Below are 6000 nucleotides of genomic sequence, written 5' to 3'. Positions count from 1 at the left end.
TGCCTTCAACTGAGAGCCGGCCTGCCGGCTAGGTTCGCCCCACTGAAAAGCTCTGCAGATGCTACTTCCAGACTTTGGCAGGGAGTAGGTGAAATCCGAGGCTGGTGAACCCTCACTGGATCCAGCCTGGTGAAGTCTATAGTGACCAGATTTCCTGATAAGGCGCTATTTGTTTCAATGTGCTAGGAATAGCCACATCTTTGAAAATTCACATCTCCGGTTCCCTATATTGGATTTTTGTCATTTCGGTGTAATTTTAAAGAAAAAAATATTTCTTATTTTTGTAAATTGGTGTTGGATTTTTATTATGCATTGTGTCTTAATTATTTACTGAAATAGTGTTTTTAAATGCTTTACATACCTGTCTTTTAAGATAAGCCTGCCTGCTCAGAGCAAAACTACCAAGAGTTGAGCATAGGACTAATTTTCTAAGACCTATTCTGAGCCCTATACTGTGTTAGTGGCCTTATTGCCAGAGTCAGATATTCATTTGCCCCTACTGATAATCCACTCTCCAACACTCTTAATATGAAATTTCTTCCGGGCTAATATAATGAATGGAAGTTATTGGAACCACAGGTGACTGAACATGTTTAAGACTGTTTCACTGCCCTCTAATGACTCCAGAAAGTTGGGCGAGCAGCCACAAGTGAATTATCTTGTTTTGGCGTTGTCTTGACTTTCAGCATTTATGTCCTAGGAAGGTAGTTACCCTGTCAGGGCTGTTCGGGAACTCCAAACAGCTGAGTCACCGAAGGCAAGTGTGGATTTTCTAAAGTACAACAATATCAATTTCAGCCTGAGTTTTACTAGTCCTAACTGAAGGGTCTGCTTCATTGTCGATCTGGATCCCGCTGCATTCGCATCAGGTTCCTGGGAGGATCACTTAGATGTTTTTAGTGCCCATCATAAACCTGCTCAAAGTACATTGAAAGCTCTTCAATGCCGAGATTAGATTTCAGGTGAACCTGCAGCATCATGGCGTCTTGCAGCCGATGAGAAAGCAGCCGCTGAATGAGATTTTACGCGGAGTGATGAGTGAATTGTATATAAATAATAATGAATCCTCTTGGATTATGGTGAGTTGTTTCCTGTGGTTGGCCAGGGATAGGTTATAAATTCTTTGAAATTGTTTCTGACGTTACCCTGTGGCTATTATTATGTACTCTTGGTCTTTGACATTCGGTCAAGCGCACTCATAGCCAGTGCTCAGTGTTGCTTTCCAAGCAGTGATTCCAGATCCCAGATGGCCTCATGCCTGTTGCATTCTTTGCAAGCCTTGCTTTTAGGGTTGTAGACTTACCTTCTTTTTCAAAAGGACCTTTGCAAACCCATTGCCAACCACCGAGGACAAAATGCTTAGATCCCTACCTTGCTACATAGGAGACAATTAATTTCCCTTTCCCCTCTTTTGACTGTTTATGCACACTGAAGATAACCAGACTTTGGTGCACTGAATGGCTTAAAAACGAATTAACTCTGCAAAGATGCAAGTAAACATGACAAGTAACAGAAAATGCATAATTAGCTGCACAAACACTCCTATGCAAAGAGTGTGATGAAGGAAAACTGTAAGATGACAGTGGGTGGGAGGCATCCTCTACAGGATTGACATGTCTCATAATGGCAAGGGAAAGGGACCATGTCTTTAGAGTTAATCAAAGTTTGAGCGATCTCTTATTTTTGTTACGCGACTGCTAAAAGCATCATTGGTGTTAACAACTGTAGCAGAGAAAGAAACATCTTCCTTATGTTGTCTTTTTGACCCCCACTTTTTAAACTGATTTAAAATGATGGATGGATGGGGGGGGGACGGGGTGGTCGGGGATGTGTGTCAAAAATTCTCTTGGAATTCTCCCTTTTCAACGACTAACTCCATCAGCTGTGATCCGGCGGATGATTTCTTGTCAAGATTGTCGAAGGGTTTTGGATAGATGTGTCTTTATGCAGCAAATAAGTAAAAAGTCTGCCAGGTTCTCCAGTTGGTAAGATTTGTAGGTCATGGACCATCCTCGCTGGTATTGCCACTTCTCAACTGCAGCCTTGGGTTAATTGTTTCGCCACTAACTGGGATCTGTTCCGTGAATTTGTGGATTTTCATACCAAAGAAATGATACCAATCATTAGTCCGTCGTTTGTTTTATTTAACTTGGGCAGGAAAACTTTGAGTTTCACAATGTTACGACGTTCTGATCTCTGAAAGAAATTATGTGTCTGCACATTCGGCTGCTGTTTGTATGCTATTGTCTTTCTTTGATCCACCTGTGAGGACCTGCTGGGGGCAGAATTTCTGCCTTCTGTATGGGTGTTTTTCAGCGGTGATGTTTGGTGTGCTGATTGGAGAGAGACCAACTAGAACTGGTGTTTTGTGGTAGTTATTGTACGAGTGATTATTTATTTATTTGATTATATGATGGCCTTTATAAAAGTAAGTGTCTCTAGGTGCAGAACTGTGAAATAAATGTGAACTACAAAATTAAACAAACCATGCTGTACTACAGGGGCGGTGGAAGGGGGGGGGCGTTCAGCAGAGTCTCCAAGGTCTGACAATTTGTGTTTTTTCTGAAAAAGGTATTCAAGATGTTCCTGGAGCTAATGAGTATAAAAGTCTCTAACATTTGAAGGCAGAGCACTCTACATGTGAGGACTCAATGGAGCGAGCCTCCTGTCATCTCAGATGGGTGAAAAGTTGACAAACTCAATTGTTGGATGGTAGTTGGGAGATTAGCAGCGAGCTGTTTTTGACAATCCATTTGCCAGCAGAATGTTTCCATCCTGGATGAGATACTGTTATGCTTTCCTAGTTTGAGTGTCAGAGGGCAGCCATTGCCATTGTTTTAGGGTATCTCTAGAACTGCATTTGCACAGTCAATTTCAGCACTGATCACTGCCCCGTCCACTTCCTTGCTGTCTTTTTTTACATAGATGGCATGATTCCATTTTCACCAAACTACTTATTGATTTTTTTTCATTGCACCAGATTAGGGCAGTTGTAGGTACTATGACTGGTAGCCTGCTTTGATGAAAGTGTGACTATAGGCACTGCTCCCTCTGAAGATCTTTGTCGCCCTAATCTGGTGCAATAAAAAATCAATAAGAAGTTTGGTAAAAATCATGTTACGAACGACTCCACTCCATATACGCAGGCCTTAGTGTGTATACATCTATTGACTAGGATTTTCCCTACAAGCTTGGTGCTGAAGAAAGCCACTGTGACTCATATGGCATGTATATTTGGCCGAAACATGTCGACCTAACACTAGGATGTGAGAGATGATTAATTTCTCACTGCAGATTAACCATCACTGTTTTTAATCCTACCCAAGGGATCCACTAGTAAAATTTCCCAAGGGAAGGATTCCCCTGAGGTAGTTTTAACTCACTCATAAATTCACTACATCAAAAAAACCAGCTCTACGATGCATTAGGCATCTAAATTATGAACCCAACGATGAAGCATGCCCCCCACTAGTTGGTGGGTGAGGGTTATTTTAAAAAGAACTAATGGTTTGTTTGAGACATGAGTGAAAAACATTTGTGACCGCACATTGGGATGGTAACAAGCGTGTTCTCATTTGTTTAACATCTCAACGACTACCACCAGCACCTGTAAAGCACCAAAGAAGACGCACTAGTCACCTGCATTGAGGCCAGCTGTAACCACAAGTTGCTCTTCAACATCATCAGAGACCTCTCCAAACCCTCAGCAACGGAAAACACTGTCACTCCTTCCCAAGATCTCTACAACCCCTTGCAGACTTCTTTCACAACAAAAATCACCCCCATTTGCTAACACTTTGACCCCGAACAACCCGTCACCAGCATCCACAGCCTCCTCAACTCCACTGACTCCCACCCCAACCTCAGGGTTACAACATGGGACCAACTCACCATGCAGGCCATCTTTGCCATCAGGAGCTCCATTCACACAGAAGCTCCCAGGGACCCCTGCACCCACCACATGTTCAAATTAGTGAACAACACCATCAGAACAAACTCAACATGATCTTCAACACCTCCATCACCTCTGCCAACTTCCCAGATGGATGGAAACATTTAGAAGTCAAACCACTCCTCAAAAAACCATCCTCTAACCCCAAAGACTTCAAGAACTACTGACCATCTCCCTGCTCCTGTTTCCTGCCAAAGTTCTGGAAAAAGCCAACAATCACCAACTACCTAGGGAAAAAATGACCTACTGGACCCTTCACAATCTCTGTTCCACTTGAATCACAGCACAGAAACCCGCCTAATCATAGCCACAGACACCATCAGAACCCTCCTAGACAATGAAGAAACTGATGTTCTTATCCTCCTGGACCTCTTGGCAGCTTTCAACACTGTGTCCCACTACACCCTCCTAAAAAGTTTACAACAGATGTGGATTCAAGGGGATGTCCTCAAATGGATCACATCCTTCCTCACCGAAAAAACCCAGACTGTCTGCCTCTGATCCTACAACTCAGGCCCCAAGGACATCATCTTCAGCATCTCCCAAGGGTCCTCACTCAGCCCTACCCCGTTCAATGCCTACATGTCCCCACAACCCACCCTGATCAGGACCTATGTAATGAACATGATATCATACGCCGACAACACTCTGCGCATCCTCTCTCTACCCTCTAACCCTACCACCACCAAGGCCAATTTCCACCTATGCATCACCAATGAGGCACACTGGATGCAATACAACTGCCTCAAACTCAACACTGACAAAACAGAGGTACTCCGATACGGAAGCAACACATCTCTGTGGGAGGACTCCTGGTGGCCAGCAGAACTGGAACCTTTACCCACACCAACAGAACACGCTAGAAACCTAGGCATCATACTGGAAAACAAAGCCACCATGAAGAACCAGGCCGACAAAGTATCCTCAGCCTGCTTCCTCACTCTCCACATACTCCGAAAAATCTTCAAGTGGTTCCCTGCCAGCACCAGACACACCGTCCCCCAGGCCCTTGTCACCAGCCACCTAGACTACAGCAACGCCCTCTATATAGGAATCACCTTACAACTGCTCAACAGACTACAGATCATTCAGAACTCAGCTGCCAGATGTTCCCTCGACCTCTTAAGACGGGCCCACATCACCCCTCACCTCAGAAAGCTTCACTGGCTCCCCATCCGAAAGAGGTATTCGTTCAAACTGCTAACCCACGCCTACAAGGCCCTTCACAATCAGGGTCCATCCTACATTAACCACTGGATGAATTTCCACCAGCCTTCCAGGCAGGCGGGCAACTAGACCCAAATTTCTGGGGGGGGGGGGGCTGAAAAAGATTTTGGGGGGCTAATTCTTCCAGCCGTAACCAGAGCGGCTGTAAAAAAGGATAAAAACCCACCAAAAGCCTCATTTGCAAGTACACGGTCTTTTTAAGACCTGTGAAGTACTCGGGTGCGACTGCATTTAGACGTCGCCAGCCCGCGAAACTGTCAGCCCGGGCTGACAGAAATGATGGGAGGGGGGGCTGAAGCCCGGTGAGCCCAATGGGTGTTGCGCGCCTGCTTCCAGGCAACTGCGCTGCGCCTCCCTCTCCCAGACTCCTCGCATTCACTGAAGCAGGAGCGGCAGCCGCTGCTTCTCCTACCTGGCTGCGAAGACCTGGAACTGCCTCCGTCTCTGAACCTCCCCCTCCCTTGCACAAGTGAATGAATGAAATGAAAAGGGATTTATATAGCGCGTGGCTGCCCGGGAGCGTCCCAGCGCTGAGATTGCAATTAACAACTGAGAAGAAAAAACAGAGGGGTAGAAGCGGGGAGTTGAAGTTATTGCGGGAAAAGCAGCGACGGCTCGTGGAGGGAGTTACGGTGGGGCAGGAGGGTGGGGAGGGGGAGGGGCAGGGTGGAGGTTGCTAAAAACCGGCATATGGATAATTGCAGGTAAGTAAACAATTTAATTAATAAAACGAATTTCGTAGCTCGCACTGCATTGCAATGTGCGATGCAAGGCGCACTACGAAATTCGTTTTATTAATTAAATTGTTTACTTACCTGCAA

Source organism: Lissotriton vulgaris, chromosome 12, assembly GCF_964263255.1.
Source record: "Lissotriton vulgaris chromosome 12, aLisVul1.2, whole genome shotgun sequence".
Taxonomy (NCBI): domain Eukaryota; kingdom Metazoa; phylum Chordata; class Amphibia; order Caudata; family Salamandridae; genus Lissotriton; species Lissotriton vulgaris.
This window is presented reverse-complemented; position numbering follows the sequence as displayed.